The sequence below is a fragment of the Furipterus horrens genome, unplaced genomic scaffold (assembly GCF_987537825.1).
Source record: "Furipterus horrens unplaced genomic scaffold, mFurHor1.1.pri manual_scaffold_9, whole genome shotgun sequence".
Classification (NCBI taxonomy): Eukaryota; Metazoa; Chordata; class Mammalia; order Chiroptera; family Furipteridae; genus Furipterus; species Furipterus horrens.
This window is the reverse complement of record NW_028327179.1, coordinates 12,827,560-12,843,924: the sequence shown is the minus strand read 5'-3', so window position 1 is coordinate 12,843,924 and position 16,365 is coordinate 12,827,560. Positions and strand designations below refer to the sequence as shown.

The 16,365-nt window shown below is 46.6% G+C and overlaps 1 protein-coding gene across 2 annotated transcripts in view; it reads left to right on the top strand.

Moving 5' to 3' along the window:
- The first annotated feature begins 434 nt into the window (after nucleotides 1-434).
- Nucleotides 435-16,365, top strand: part of SNX10 (sorting nexin 10) — a 55,950-nt gene continuing 40,019 nt past the window's right edge. The window contains exon 1 of one of the 2 annotated variants that reach the window (XM_090287797.1): nucleotides 435-695. The gene's annotated coding sequence lies outside the window, so the exon portion shown is untranslated. Of the gene's footprint in view, nucleotides 696-15,525; nucleotides 15,625-16,365 lie in introns of those variants that run through there. The other variant, XM_090287798.1, reaches the window with a different exon arrangement.

Genomic DNA, 16,365 nt, shown 5'->3' with positions numbered 1-16,365 from the left:
GGCTCCTTAACAGATCTCTTTTATTTTCCCCAAAAGTTTAATTATGAAAGATTTTAAACAGAAAGAAAAGTTGGAAGACTATTATAGTACACACCCATAGGCCCTCCACCTAGATTGCACCGTTAATATTCTATCGTTCTTGTTTACCACATAATTTCTACAGCCCTTTCCTCGTTCATCAATCCTCCCCATAATTAAGGGGGCGGGGTTAGCAAGCTCAAGGCGGCTTTCCAGGGGTGATTCCAAAGGATGCCACTTGCACACAACTTAACCTCAGCATCCCGGGCAAACTTGGGTATTTTCTCCCTAGTCTGATGTCAGGCGCCCGGGAGGCGGAATCCGGGGTCCGGAGCGCTGGCGCCCTCCGGCGGCTGCACCGCTCGCCGCAGCCCAGCGGGCCGAGGGTCCGCCTTATCTCCCGCGGACAGACAGGAGGGCGGGGCGCAGGCGGTGACAGGGAGCCGCACCTGGGCTGGGCGGTGCGGTGGCCGCGGCCTGGACAGCGGAAGCCAGTGGCCAGACGGAGAGCACTGAGCGCGGGCGCGGAGCTGCTACGTGCGCGGAGAGCTCGGGGAGCGCGGGGCTGCGCTCGTGTGCGCTCCTGGGCGCTCGCCACCGCCGCTGCTGCGCCTTTGAGTCAGCAAACTCCGCTGCTTGCGGGCCCTCCCCTGCCTGACTGCCTGGAGCTGCCGCGCGTAAGTGACAGGAGACCCTCCGGCGAGGCCTCCGCGGCGCCGCCGGGTGGGGACCACAGCCAGGGGGCGAGCCGTCTGTCCTTGCCTTTCCGGGGGCGGGGGCCCTTCCCGGTGCGCCGAGGTGCCGCTCGCCGCGGTCTAGGAAGAGGTTTGGCTGTCCTGGGTTAGGAGCCGGGGAAATGCCTCCTCTCCATCTGAGGTGTGCAGGAGGAGGAAGACGGGATCGTTTGCCAGGGGAGGGCACGGAACGCATTGATCCAGGGGTTCGCGGCTAAAAAGAGGGTGGCACAGAGGTGGAATCTGGATGCCAGAAAAAGTGCTGTGGCACCTTACACCAGGCCGGGTTTGGGTGATTTCTCTCTTTCTTTTCCTTTTCCTTTTTCTTTCAAATTCATGAAAGGGTAGCTTTGGATTTAGAAATTGGGAGGGTAACAGGGTTTTTTTGTCGTGAAATCGTGGGATTAAGAGAAAATCCACGTTGACTGAGTACCAGCTTTGGTGCCACCAGGGAGCAACAGCCTGTTTTTCAGTTCTGATGCATCATCCTTGTGTTAAGATTATACACGGGTAATTGAGGGGCATGGTCACGGGACTTAGAGCAACATGTCCTGCTTGAAAGTGTCAAAACACATTCAGCTGAGTACATTTTAAAGATCTTACTGACTTTATTCAATGATTCATGAATCAGGCAGCATCCCATGTAGCAGACAGAAAGGAGCTCCCAGGAGCTGTACAAAATGGAAGACTTTTCCAGGCAGAAGGGAGCGGACCTGGAAGTTATACTAGGAAAAATCGGATTGGTTGTGGGAAGGCCACCTTCCGTAGGGGATGGCAGGGGTCTCTCAAGCAGATTACCTCACTAGTACTGACCAGGTAATTCCAGATGGACTGATTTAAGATTCTACTCCTGATAGAGGCTGACACTATAATTAAATTAGGTATTGTCACCCTGGCCAGTGGCTCAGTTGGTTGGAGCATGGACCGGTACACCAAAAGATCTTGGGCTTGGTCCCTGGTCAGGGCACACACCTGGGTTGCTGGCTTGATATCTGGTCTGGGTGCTACAGGAGGCGATGGATCCATGTTTCCTACATCAATATTTCTCTCTCTCTCTCTCTCTCATCAATAAAAGCATATTCTTGGATGAGGATTAAACAAACAAGTAAATTAGGTATTGTCTTAGTTTAGTGAGGTGGAATTAGCATAAGTGACTATTTGGGGCCTGTTGTCTTAACAAAATGAAGGGCTTTTATTTCGGTAAGTCACGTTTACATGGAAGAATAATGGAATTAGAAGTGTAGAGCAGGCAGGAGGCTTTCATGTGATCTCATGCAAACCTTTCATTTTAGGGATGAGGAAATTAAGGCCCTGGGAGGGGAGTCATTCAGCCAGATTGGAGTAGAAACAGGCCTAGCTTCCTGTGGGCTGCTGACCCTTGCTGCAGGGTTCTCCCCACCATTGAGGGGTGTGAAGTGGGTGTAGGCTTGGGGTGTATCAGCTCCCTTTATTCCCCTGGGCTGGGAGCAGGAGTAAGGGGGGGCGTGATGTGGATGCCACTAGTGAGAACTGATTTCTCCATCCATTGACCAAGCTTAGCTGGGGCTCCTCAGACCGAGAATAGAGGTGAGGTGCTGTTTCTGCCATTACTTCCAAGTGATGCCTATTCCTAAGGCTTTTTTTTAAAAAAGGCCTGGGCCTGTTTTGAATAAAGATACAAAAACAAAATGTATCTAGAGGTAAATATATGATGATGGGAACTAGCGTGGTTAGCACTGACTTGCAGTCAACAGGATCATGATGTTTCTTTTGACCTTCTATTTCATTGTCATTTTTGAGGTTGCTGTTTCACCAAGGTGAGGAAATTGGTGTTGGAAGAGTGGGGACCCATTCAAGTGACAATGCTCCTCATCTGGGCCCTCTCTGGTTTTCCTTTCCTATTGAATTTATTAGGGTGACAACCAGGGCTCTCTTGACTGGCACTTCCCACTTCTCTCCCCACCATGCTGGGCGGTGGTGCGAACTTCCTCCTGTTTTACTTACAGGAAGGCCTCCTGGAGCTTGGTATCTAAAAAAAAAAAAAAGAATTAAAAATAAACACTTTTCTTTCTCCAACAAAAGTGTATGAATTAAAGACTACTGTTTGTGGTCTATAGGAGCAGTTGGATATGACTTGGGAGCACTCTTGATATCTTTCCTCAGCCATAAGACTTATTTCTACTTTAATTTTGAAGGATTCACTTGTTTAGGTAAGCTATTTTGGGAAATGGCTTGTTTTTTTTTTATTTTTTGTTTGGGCTGTGGTTTAACAACCACTTGTGAAGGGCAAGGTCCAGCCTTTGCCTTCTTTCATTTCTAAGAGTGGCAAAGAAGGGCTTTGGGCCAAAGTCATGGTTGACCTCCATGATGGAGAATACCCCAAAGTTTGGACTGTTATCGCTAACCTCTTTCTTTCTCTTAGTAATCCAGTAGGTAATAATCACCTTTTTTGTTCTCTAAGCCCTGTTCAAATAGGAGGTTTTATTTGGTAGTGGTTACAACTTCTGGTTTCAGACTTCTTAGAGTTGAAATATTGGCATAGTCATTTGCTAGCTGAGAGGCTATTAGCCGGGCAATTAACCTAAGTTTGATTTATCCTTTATCCAGAAATAAATTCAGGTAATGATAATCTTTGTCCTCCAGAATTGTTAATAACAATAGCTGAAATTTATGGAACACTTGTGATATGCTAGGCATTGTGAAGAGTTTTTATGTGGCAGTCTCATTGATCCTCACAACAAACTTATGAACCAGATTCTATTTTAACTGGACACCTGGCTGGTGTGGCTCAGTGGATTGAGTGCTGGCCTGTGAACCAAAGGGTCACAGGTTCTATTCTCAGTTAGGGCACGTGCCTGGGTTGTGGGGCAGGTCCCCAGTTGGGGGTGCGCGAGAAGCAACCCCACGTTGATGTTTCTCTCCCTTTCTTTTGCCCTCCCTTCCCCTCTCTCTAAAAATAAATAAATAAAATATAAAAGAATGAAAATAAAAATAAACAAACTGGGGGAACGAAGGCATGATGATATTTATGACTACCCTCAACGCTTCAGCTCTCGAGAGCCTGCACACATTTCCTTCTCCCCTCTTCCTTCCGCCAGGGCAGTCCGTCTGCCTCTCTCTCTCCTCAGCTCCAAGGCCCCTCTTCTGCTTCTGTAACCTGTTTTCTGAGCCTGTGCAGCTCAGCTGGCTCACTTCTACTGCCTCCGTAACTTTCTGAATAAACTTCCTCTTCTAATTTGAAAAAAGAAAAGAAATATGTCTCATTAATAGCAGAACTATAATGAACTACATTAGTAGATTCCCTTGATTTCCTCTCCCTGCCCCCACGGACAGCCTGTATACTTTTAGGGAGATAAAAAAGCGGAGTCTGGAATCCCTTTCCGATTTCGACTGGCCCTAGGTTTATACATTTAACATTGGATTTGACCATGGCTCTGTGCATGGGTCACAGACACCTTAACATTTACAAGCCCAACACTGTTGATCACCTCCTATCTGGTTTTGTGGGGTACCACTTAGACAATTTGAAGTCCCCTTGGAAAAAAAGAAACACAGCATTGTGAATCTAAAACGAGATACAGGACCGCTGAGGTGGTCTGTGCAGACGCGGGCTCAGAACATTGAACTTCTGTAGCTTCTTGTTGATTCCTCCTCTGCTCCCCACTCCCAGCACGCTCTCCTCCAACCTTGCCCATCAGAATAAATTCTTACTGCCATTCACTCATTTGTCCCGGCCAGGAACACAGGAGCTACTTCTCACCCTCATCCTGCATCTGAGCCATCCTGTCTGTCCACCCCCTCCCCCCTCAGCTCAAACTGCTGCCATGCATTTCCACTCAGCTTGTGATCCAGCCTCTCTCATGCTGTCTCGCTCCCCTTCAGGCCACTTCCCCGAAGGCAGCCGGAGCAATCTTTTCACGCTCACATGCTGTTTCTGTTTCATGTTGCCATCAGCCCTGACATACTGATGGAGGAATCTCCCCCACCCCATGCTTTGCTGGTCCAGCAGACTTTCCTAGGTTAGTGAAGATGTCATCTTTGGGGTTCTTCACCTTCTACTGTCTCAGGGGTCTTCTGGGTCCCTCTCTCTGCCCCTCAGCCCTGCCTCCTTGCTTTCCGGTGAGCTCCAGAGTCTTTTTCCCTCCAGGGCTATGGGTACCCCCAGTTCCTCTCTCAAACTTGCAAACACAAATGGTTCAAAGTGCAAAGCAGAACAAGGGGCTTTTTGTATGTAGGGAATTTATGTTCCTTAGAAATCATTATAAATACAAACACACACAAAGGAGTTTGTTATTACATGATGATTACCTTCCCCTTTCTCACTGATATAGCAGCTCTTCTTATGTAGAGTGGCATTTGGAAGGGATTGGAGAAGTGGCTGTTCCTTCCACACCCCAGGTCCCTGCCTAGGTTGGGGGGCACTGTCACCATAGCTTTGGGCTTCTGGTGTCTCAGAGCAGGAGACTGGAGCTTTTTCGTTTGCTCTCTATGGATGCTCAGGCCCTGAGATCTGGGCTCCTTCTGCTCAAATGCACGTGGCAATTCAGGAAATCAGATTAATGATTTACAAGGAAGCGCAGAGGGGATGCTGGCTTTTTCTATCAGTTCATTTCCTAATGGTTGGGAAGCATTGAGAAACTGTGACCTTTGTTTTGAGAACTTTACCAAACTGAGTCTGTAAATGCCCTTGGATTACAGTCAGTACTTCAGGCAAATAGTTTAAGGAATAATAACTTCAGCATTTACCAAATCTTAAAAGGACTTTCTTAATGTCTTTCCTTAGCCTTCTTGGGCCAAGGCCAGGCAGTGGACATCCTTGGGTAAATGATTTGCTGCAAGGAAAGGCCAAGGTGCGGGTCTCACATGTGTGGGCTGAGTTTCAGAGCTTCAGGATTTAAAATAGTCTGCTCTTGCAAATATTACAGTCCTAGCTGACAAAACAGATATTTGAAAAGAAAAAAAAAAAATTTTTTTTTTTTTTTAAGGTGCTCTGTGAGCCTGAGGAAGAGACCTCAGCAGTTTTCCCCTCTGGGATCCTGGAAAAGTCTAGAATGGATAATGGACAGTGACAATAGCTGACAGTGTGCTCCAGGCACACGCCTCCATATTTGCTCATTTTATCTTTGCAGCAGATCCGTGGAGTAGGCGGTTATCCCTTTTTTACCGCTGGGGGAACTGAGGCACGGAGCAGTTAAATAATTTCCCTTGGTGAAGGGCAGAATAAGAATTCACATGTAGGCTGCTTGGCATGGAAAAACCATACTGCCTTTCCCATTCACTGCGTGTTCCTCCTGCTGGTTCTAAAAACGGAAACTCTTACTCGAAACTGAAACCTCTCTTCTTGCCTGCCCCTCAGATTACTTGCCAGTTCTCCATATCTGGACTGATGTCACTTTGGGCAGATTTGACTTGACCGGTGGGTCACAATTTTTGGTGTTGCTGTTCTTACAAGTAACTAAAATGAGCCCTGCAACAGCAGTTCTTGTGCGACAGAGGCCACAAGCTTTGTGGGAGGTTGTTATTTCCAGGGTGTCACAATGCTCTTCCTTTTTGAAAGAGTATTTGTCACTCAGTTTGAAAGAGGAACACTTAATGCTGACTTGGGTCTCTAATTTGCATACCTGTACCCTTTTCTTATCTCAGCCTCAAACTGTTCTCCAAATGCCTGAAGAGGGTGGTGTGGACGTCCTACACCATTCCCGTTTGTTCCCAACTGAACTCACCTTCTTTCCCTCTTTCCTCTAAAAACAGGCCCCTTTCCAACTTCCTCCTTTTGCAGGGACGCCAGCCTCTGCCAGTCGCCCGTTGGTGAGTCATCCTTGACTCTCTCTTCACCCCTGTGCTCTGTGTCCATGTTTTTCTCTCTATATATTTGATTTTTTAGAGCAATTTTAGGGTCACAGCAAAATTGACGGAAAGTACAAGGAGGGGAGATCTTTTTTTTAAAAAACTGTTTTTGTATATAGAAAACTTCCTGGACACATTTTAAAAACTTTTAAATTACATTTATTGGGGTAACATTGCTTAATAAAACTATACAGGTTTCATGTGTACAACTCTATAATACATCACTGGTATATTGTACTGTGTGCTCATCTCCCCAAGTCAAGTCTCCTTCCATCTCCATTTATCCCCCTTATGCCCTCTCCTACCCCTCCCAGCCCAGAGGGACGATCAGCCTGCCTCTCCTCTCCCATCATCAACCTCAGCATCGGGGTGGTACATATGTTATTATAATCGGTGAACTTCCATTGACACATCATTATCACCCAAAGTCCACACTGACCACCATGGTTCACTCATTGTATTGTACACTCTATGTCTTGACAAATGTATAACAAGTGTCCATCGTTATAATATCATACAGGATAGTTTCTCAGTCCCCCAGATCCTCTGTGCTCTGTTTATTGTTATTTTCAAGTGCGCTTTTCCATCTGTCCTGCCCTCCTTGAGTCCACGATGTCTCCTGCTGGCTGGTGCGTTCCAGCAGCCGTTGGTGGAGCCTATGGCCTGTGACTTCTGTCAACTCATCCTCCTCCCTATCCCCAGAGGAGTCATTGCCATCCATTCAGGCTTCCTCTTTGTGTAGTCCTGCCTTCCAACAGGATGGAAGTTCCTGCTATTCATCCTCTCACTGTTGAGGGACTTCCCCATCTTACAGTGCCCATCAGAGTCCTTCCAGACTTGCCTCCTTGCAGTAGTCTGCCAGCACAGGCCCTCCACTCCTGCAGGCGTGGGCCCGTCCGTCTCCTAAAAGTGGTATTGCTTCTTCATCACTCCAGGCTGGTCCTGTTCTCTCTGCTTGTCCTAACGCAGGCACCGAGGCCTCATCACACCCTCCCCTGCCTCTCTCCTTCCTGTAGCCCTGTCATTGCTGTGGCTCCTGTGACACATACAGTGAACTTTGTATTATAAGTGAACATTTCCTGTCTTCATCTGGACATCTTTAGGTTTCAGAACTCAGTGAGTGTTACATTAAAAAAACAAAATCCCTCCCCAAACCTTGAATGATCGATCAGACAGCAGGCTCTCAGTGATTACTTACTGAATTGACTTGTCATTGTTGTCTGGTTGTTCATTAGTTACGCTTTAGAGCTGAAGACCATGAAGAGGTCTGTCCCGTGAGTGAATGCACAACACTTCTCCCAGCGTTACCTCCTTGCTGAGGGTGAGAAACTCATTTCCAGATCTTTGACTCCTGAGTCCCAACTTCATGTATAGGCAGAACTCTGCCCCTACCTTATGCCCCTATGGCATTCAAGACATTAATAACTCAATTTCTTGGTTGGTATTCTTCACTAGTTGCTATCTTTTAAGCATATATTTCTAAGGAGGTAGCTTGGCTGCCGTGTTAGACGTGTGGTTGTTAGGAGTGAGGGCTTTCCTGAGTTCAGCTCTCCGGGTTCAGATGACGGTTCACAACCCAGCTGCAGGACCCTGGGCACTGTTTCCGAATTTGTCAAATTGGGGTAATAAGACTTGGCTTGTGGGGTTCTCTTGAGGATTAGATGAGATAATTTATATTCAGGCTTCTCCCAGTGTCTGACATGTAGTTAACTATCAGTTATTTTTAGTTTGATCGCTGTTTTCAATTATTAATGATATAATTTTAATACTATTGCCCAATCTCATCCTCCACAATGCAGTGGAGTTAGGTCAGGAGGAAAGATAGGAAGCAATAGAGAAAGACATATAGGCTGTAAGACATTCCATTCTGTGTTCTTACTGGCTACAAGCTTTCTTTTTTTTACAGGCAAGTAAGGGATAACCATGAGTGGGAGGAGGTGGGCTGGCAGGGGAGACAGGCATCGGTCTTGTGCCTGTCTCCCAGTCCACGTGGTTGGGCTGCTTAGAAACTTGACAGTGATGCAGAAATGGAGAAAATTAGCTGGGACCAATTCAATCAAATTTAATTGACCCAGTATTTATTGAGCACCTACTATATGCCAGGCACTCTACTAAGTGCTAGGGTTATAAAGTATGAATGATTTGGACAAGGTCCCTGCCCCTCATGGCACTCTTGAGAGGACAGAAAATAAACAAGAAATAGATGAACAAATAAAATAATACAAACTGTGATCAATTCTAGGGGGAAAATAAGAGGGTAGATAGAGCCTTATTTGGGGAGTTTATTTTTGTGGGTGGTCAGGAAAGACCCCTCTAAGGAGGTGGCATGTAAACCAAGACGTTGACCTGGCCAGGTGGCTCAGTTGTTTGGAGCATGGTCCTGTACACCAAAAGGTCATGTGTTTGATTCCTGATCAGGGCACGTACGTGGGTTGCTGGTTTGATCCCTGGTTGGGTGTGTACTGAAAGCAACTGATCAATGTTTCTCTCTCTCTCTCTCTCTCTCTCTGTCAAATCAATAAACATATCCTGGGTTGAGGATTAAAAAAAACCAAAAAGTATAAGCCAACACCTGCAGGATGGGAAGGTGCCACCCTGGGGGGTTGGGTTGGGAAGGTGGGAAGAAGGTCAGAGGGAGCAAGAGGCACAAAAGGCCGGCGGTGGGAGTTTCAGCACTAACCTGGTGAGGGCAGCTGGACCCTGTGAGTGTGCACCAGCGTTGGGACAAAGGGTTGGTGGGAGAACAGAGGAACGGGGTTTATAGGGATTGTGCAAACGCAGACCCTGGAACAATGGTTTTCAAAAAATGTCCCATCATCAGCACACTCGGGGGAGCATGCGATGTGCTCCTGGAATGGGAGCCTGTTGGGGGGCCGGTGATGGCGAAGGCAGGGCTCCATGTGATGTTTGAGAAGAGTCCTCCTGAGCTGGTCATACCTCACCTTCTCCCCCGGCCCACATTGGTAAGCACTGCTCGTCAGGGTCCATCTGCTCAGAAGCCTTGAGACCTCGGAACATTACATCTCTTACTTTATTTTTCAGTTACAGTTGACACTCAATATTCTCTTGTATTAGTTGCAGGTGCACAGCATAGTGGTTAGACAATCATCCACTTTACAAAGTGACCCCGCCCCCCCCAGTATTTCAAGTACCCACCTGGCACCATATGTGATTATTATATTACAATATTAATGACTTTATTCCCTGTGCTGTACTTTATACGTCTCTTTTTGATTACATTTTGCTGGGTGATATAGGCACACCATAGGGACATGGACTTCTGTCAAGTGGTGAGAACACTGGCCTGGTGTTGAGGATGAGTCATTGCTTAATTGGACCACTGTGTGACCCACTTAAGTAAATACTGTTTCTCTTGAACAGAAAAGTTATTATTCACATTCTTTTGAAGTTATTTAGAAATGAATTTGGTGACGTCCTTTAACATTTTAATGCACGTGGATGTCATCCTTTTGTTAAAGAGAGACAGTGTGTGGAGAGAGGAGAACAACTTCCGGCATTTGGGACTCCTCAGTTGGAGTCTGGACCACACTGTGTAGCTTTCAGTGGTCATTTAACCTCTCTGAACATTGGTGTCCTGTTCTGTAAAATAAGGCTAATAAGTCCTGCACTGCCTGCCTTGCAGGCTGTCATGAGACAGTGCTTTATAAACTCCCAAGTATCAGAAGATAAAAGTTACTTAAAGAATTAAATTTTGTTTGTGTACATTATGGCCAGTATGCATATTATGGCCAGGATGTAATTCATGACTGTGGAAGAGAACTTTTCACTGCTTGTAGATGACAGGCCTCTAGAATAATCCAAAGGAGAATATTTTTATAACTTTGCAGTAGGAAGGGGTGCTCTAAGTATGGTGCAAAACCTAGAAGCCATAAGGAAAAGATTGATAAAATTTATTACCTAAAAACAGTCATCATAGCAAAAGCCCCGAAAGCAAAACGAAAGGCAGATTACAAACTGGAAAAATACCTCTGCACTTCATGTTGTCTATTAAGGATCAATTTCCCTAATACATAATGAACTACAAATCAATAAGGAAAAGAATATGACTCTACAGGAAAATGGTCAAAGGATATGAACAAACAACCAGTGTAAAATAAATTCATGAAACACATGAAAAATGTTTGACCCATCCTTAAAATATCAATTAAAATACACCGAACTATGCCACATTTTGCCTATGTGGGATTGGCAAAGATAAAAAATTGTGAAAACCATCCATATTAGGAAAACTGTAGGCAAACAGAACTCACACACACATGCTTGGTGAATGTGCGTTAGTTTCCTGCCAAGGGCACCTTGCCAGAATCTGTCAGAGTTAATAATTCACATGGTCTTGCTTGACTCAGAAATACCACTTACAGCAGTTTATCCTTCAGATAAATTCACAGGTACCCACTGAACACTGTTTATAATAGCCAAATAGTGTCTGTCAGCGGGGGCTGGTGGGATGAATCATGCTGTCTGCACAGTGGAATGGTATATACCCACAAAAACAGAAGGAGAACTGGGGAGCAATCTCTGTTGTTAATAGAAAGGACTGTATGTGATGCTCCTGTCTTATACTTGCATATGCATAGAATATCTCTGGAAGGATAAAAAATGACTAGGAGGTAGGGGAAAGTGGGCCGGCGCTCAACCCACTGAGCCCCACAACTCAGGGCGAGAGATCTTTATGTGTCCACCATGTACTAACACTGTCACAATTTGGGACTATTAAAAGGGGAGACAGTCTCCTTCAAAGAGCTCTTGGTCAGTTTGGGGACACAAGACTAATGTACATGTTGATCAGAGTTCAGTGGAGAGACAATATAATCAAGTATTCAGGGGCTGGTGCAGCTGAACTGTGATTCAGTTCCATACTTGTCAGGGGACTGCTATGTTCAAGGTTGATGTACAAAGATTGTGGTAGGGAGGATAGTGCCCCCAAGGGTGTCCACGTCCTAATCTCTGAACCTGCAGATTTGTTTTCTTACGTGGCAAAAGGGACTTTGCAGAAGTGGTTAAGTTAAGGGCCTTGAGATGGAGAGATTATCCTGGATTACCAAAATGGGCCTAATCTAATCACATGGGTCATTAAAAGTGGAGAACCTTTCCTGGCTGTGGTCAGAGGAAGATGTGACCACAGAAGAAGGGCCAGAGATATGATACGTTGCTGGCTTTGAAGACGGAGAAAGAGATTGGCGCATCCCATGAGCCAAGGGATGCAGGAAGCCTCTGGGAGCTGGAAAAGGCAAGGAAGCATTTCTTACCTGGAGCCTGCAGAAGGAACCCAGCTCCGCGGATGCCTTGCTTGTAGCCTGGAGAGATCTGTGTTGGATTTCTGACCTACAGAATTGTAAGATAATAGATCTGTGTTGTTTCGAGCCATTAAGTTGATGGCAATTTGTTACAGCAGCCACAGGAAACGAATACAAAGATGATATAGAAATAATGTCAAAGTCTTGTTCTCAGGGGCTTTCTAATCTAGGAGGGGAGAGATGACGAGAACGTGGCCCGTCCTCACACCATGCAAATGTGGGAAGTGGCACAGAGAATTGCAAGGAGCTGTCCGCGATGGGGTCAGGGGAGGCTCGGGGAGGAGCTGGCATTCTGGGTTGTGCTGTGAGAAGGACTCTGGCGCTGACTGTGGCCTTGAATCTTGGCTCTGCCTTTTACTACCTATGGGGCCTTGAGAAAGTGACTTCATCTCTCTGTGTGCCTCTGTTCTCTGATCTGTAATGTGAGGATACCAACAACGCCTCCTCGGCGGGCTCCTGTGCAGAGTAAAGGGGCTACTGTGTGTGTCAGGAACTGCGAGGAGTTTGTGGCCCTGCCAAGGGCTGTGGAAGTGTTTGCTGTTGGTATTTTGCCCTAACGGATGGGCAAGGCAGAGGTAGGCAGAGAAAGGTGGAGTGTCTGGGGACAGCAGGGCCACTGCCAGCGACAGGAAGAGGAGGGCTGTCACTTGAGGTGAGGGAACACTGGAACGGAAAGTAACGCTGTTTAGTAGCTTGGAGGCAGATGAGGTAGCCTTGGAAGCTGGACCGAAGTGTGTCCCCTTAGTGCCCTAGTGGACTCAGCAGAGGGGATGAAGGGAGGATGGTAAGGGCACTGATCAGGTTTCTTTAAGTTTCTTTAGTTTCTGAGCCTGCCTCCAGAATGTTCTTCCCACTCGCCTTGTCTTCTGTATCTCCTCACCCTGAACGGCTCACCTCTAACCAAGGGGATCACTACCCCCACCCCGCGTTCCCCGCACCACCCTGCAGGTGGATTTAGGGGCCACCTTCTAGAACCTTATCAGTACTAGGTCAGCAGGGCCTGGTGTCCCTAGAGAGAGAACTGTGGTATCTACAGCAGGCTCTGGTGTGGGGCGCTCATTGTTACCTGCTTCCTCAAAGCCTGTATTCTGCCTCTTCTGTGTCCCTGGAGAACGAGGAGCAGAAACCTCCATTCTGTGGTCTGGCGGGTCCCCACAGGCCGATGGCCAGGCCCAGGGCTGGGCCTGCACTTATCCCTGTTGTCTTTTGGAAGCTGCTTCCTCCTGTCCCCGGCCATTGGTGATTTGTAGCCTCTTAGCCTGTGGTCAAGGAGCCGCCAGGATCCTCAGGGTTCTCAGAGAGAATGATCCTGAGATAAGGACACTAAGCAGAAACGGGAATCTGGATTTTCCAACCAAGGGCCTCTTCCCTGTGTGTTTTCCTCTGCCTTTCGGCAATCCCTCTTTGCTCATAGCCACTCAGGTTCCTCTTGCTGACTCTGGGATACCCAGGACCTCTCAGGGATCCCTCACTGAGATTGGGGCCCCTCCACCAGGACTTCTTCCCCCTTTAAGAGCTTTATGCTCCTGGCTCTTTACATCCTTCTGCCCCTCTTCTCACTGCTGCTTTACCCCCCCAGACCTAGATGATAGGGCGTCAGTCTTTTGGGGCCTCTTTAATGCCACATTACATAATAAGTCAAATTGTGCAAAGGGACAGATAGGTGATAACAAGCTGGTTTATTATAGTCCTGTGAGGAAGTGCCCTGGGCTTTTCGTGCTTGAGCAAAGTCATGGCATCCACTCTCTCTTATCTGAGAAACAGAGACCATAATCCTTTCCTCACCTCAGAGAGTGTGGTGGATAGGATATCATTCACTCATCCATCCATCGATCCATCTGTTCATTATATTTCATTGAGCACCTATATAGTGGCAAATACTGTGTCAAGCAATCAGGCAAAATTAACGATGAAACAGACACCATGCCTGCCTTGCTCTGTGGAGACAGATAAACAAGAAACGAAAGCCTATGTGATTACGTTTGTCATAGGGCCACATTTGATTTTAAGTGGTGGTCTTTGGTTTACCTGGACAGAGGCCACCCCGTGACCAGTGGCCTGGGCTCTCAGGCCCCTTGGTTCTGGGTGGTGGGTTGGGGAACATCTGAGATCGCTTTGTTTTTCTTCTTTCCCTTCCTCTCACGGGGAGGTTCTCTTTCCTCTCCCAGGGCTCACAGCTGGCATCTGGGTGGCACTCGCCCAAGTGCCTGGTCTTTCCCGTCAGTGCCTTCATGGAATGAGTCTGGGAGGAGTCACCCTCTGGACAGGTGAGCGTGGCGGTGCTCAGGTGTGCTCCCTGCATGTGGGGCTGCTTCCCAGGCCTGTGCACAGGAATAAGGAGAGGAACTTGGCTTCTGCAGCACATGGCAGAGTGTTGGTCTCTGCTGACTTTGCTGTCATTGCCAGGAGGAGAAATAAGAGACGCAGGGCCACTGTGATGAAGCAGTTTGAGTTGCTTAATATGACATCTGAGGAAACTCAAGAATGCCCGCAGTCCCGCATGGATCTGGCTGTGGATTTACTTCATTCAAAGTGTTGGCCACACATAAGTCTTAAAATCTTCACATTAGACTCGTGCAGGGGCCTTGAGGTCATGATGGCAGCTTAGTGCCCCTTCCTCTCCCTTCACCATTTTATAGCTGGGGAAACAGATACTTGGTGAAGCTCTCCCCTCAGGTGGTAGGGGAGCTGGGAACAGGGCTTTATTTTCTTTTGTATACCAGGCTTCATCTCTCAGGAAAGGACCACGTATTTACATTAAAAAGATGCATGCTGGGGGAGGGAGGATGAAGAGGATAAAGGGCGTCAAGTACATGGAGATGGAAGGAGACTAGACTTTGGGTAATGAGGACACAGCGCAATATACAGATGATGTGTTATGGAACTGTATGCTCAACACTTCTATAATCTTATTAGCCAATGTCATCCCAATAAACTCAAGCAAAAAAATACAGGAAGCACACAAAGGAACTAGAATGTAGAAGCTAAGTGGCAAAAAGAGGAAGGGGCTGGGTGTGCGTGTGCGTGTGCATGTGCGTGCGTGTGTGTGTGGAAGAGCCATGCAGTGGCTTCTATGTTTGCAGCATTTTAGGGATTCTAGAGCTTCTCTCTCAGTTCTTTCCGTAGAGTTCACTTGAAAAACTGCTTAACAGATTCCTGACCACTAAAAAATTTTTTTATTGTAGTAAGAACACTTAACATGAGATCTATCTTCTTAACTTTTTAAGTGCACCATACAGAGCTGTTAACTGCAGGTCCAGTGTTGCAGATCTCTAGAATTTATTCATCAGGCGGATACGTGATCTGGGTAGAACCTGTAAACTGGATTCTCGCCTCCCCAAGGTGGTTGTTTCGCTCACCCAACGCCCGTCTCGTGGTTAACAGGTGGCTTCACTGTGCTTTTCGTGCCTGGTTTGCCAGCCTGGGAGGACCTGCTGTATTCATCCTCTGAAGAGACTAGTCAAAGGAATTATATACCTGTGAAGACTGCATGTTGAAAAGTGTTGAATAGTTTTGGCCTTACATAATTTGGGGCTCAGCCAATCCCATGTGCCTAAGTTTGTTTTTCTCCTGAATATTCATGTAACAAAACCCCTCCTCCTGCTTTTCTCCTTCTCTTAAAACTCACCGTTCACTTGTGGTACAAAAATAAAAAGTACCGTGCAATCGAACCTGTCATCGGACTGAAAATCAACTCCTGAGCCCTCGGGAAGCTGAATTTTTGACAGGTACCAAACATATTCCTTGTTTGTCTTCTTAGACTAGAATAGCTTTCTGTGGATGCGTCCACAAAGTGTAGTCCACTCTGGTGAAGGATTTAATGCTTACACCAGAATTACATTTTGATATTATGAATGTGTGTAATGTGGAATGAGTGCTATATGGCTTGCTTAACATATATTTCTCTCAAACTCTTGGGCTTTTCCTTGTGACAGTGACTTGTCTGAGATTTAATAATTGTTTTTTTGTTGTGCATATAGTTCTCTTTATTTCCAGTTGCTTTTAGTTTGATAGTTGAGTGTTAAGAAAACAGTCTGTGAATGGCATGTGATTCTGCTTAAAGTATTTTAAGAAAAAAGATAGCTCTGGCTGGTGTGGCTCAGTGGATTGAGCACTGGCCTGTGAACCAAAGGGTTGCTGGTCCGAATCCCAGTCAGGGCACATGCCTCTCGGTTGTGGGCCAGGTCCCCAGTTGGGGGCACGCGAGGCAACCACACATTGATGTTTCTGTCTCTCTCTTTCTTCCTCCCTTCCTCTCTCTCTAAAAAGAAAGAAAGAAAGTCTTTTAGAAAACTCCATAGCTTTAAAAAAGAAAACAAAGGTATCTGAGGAAGGGACTAGAAAACAGATTAAAATAGCAGGAAAAACAATCAAAAAAGAAATAAGCCATATGTAGTGGAGAGAGTCAACCATAATGAACAGGAAAGGGGTTTATTATTAACAATGTATTAATTGGGTCGATGAAGTGT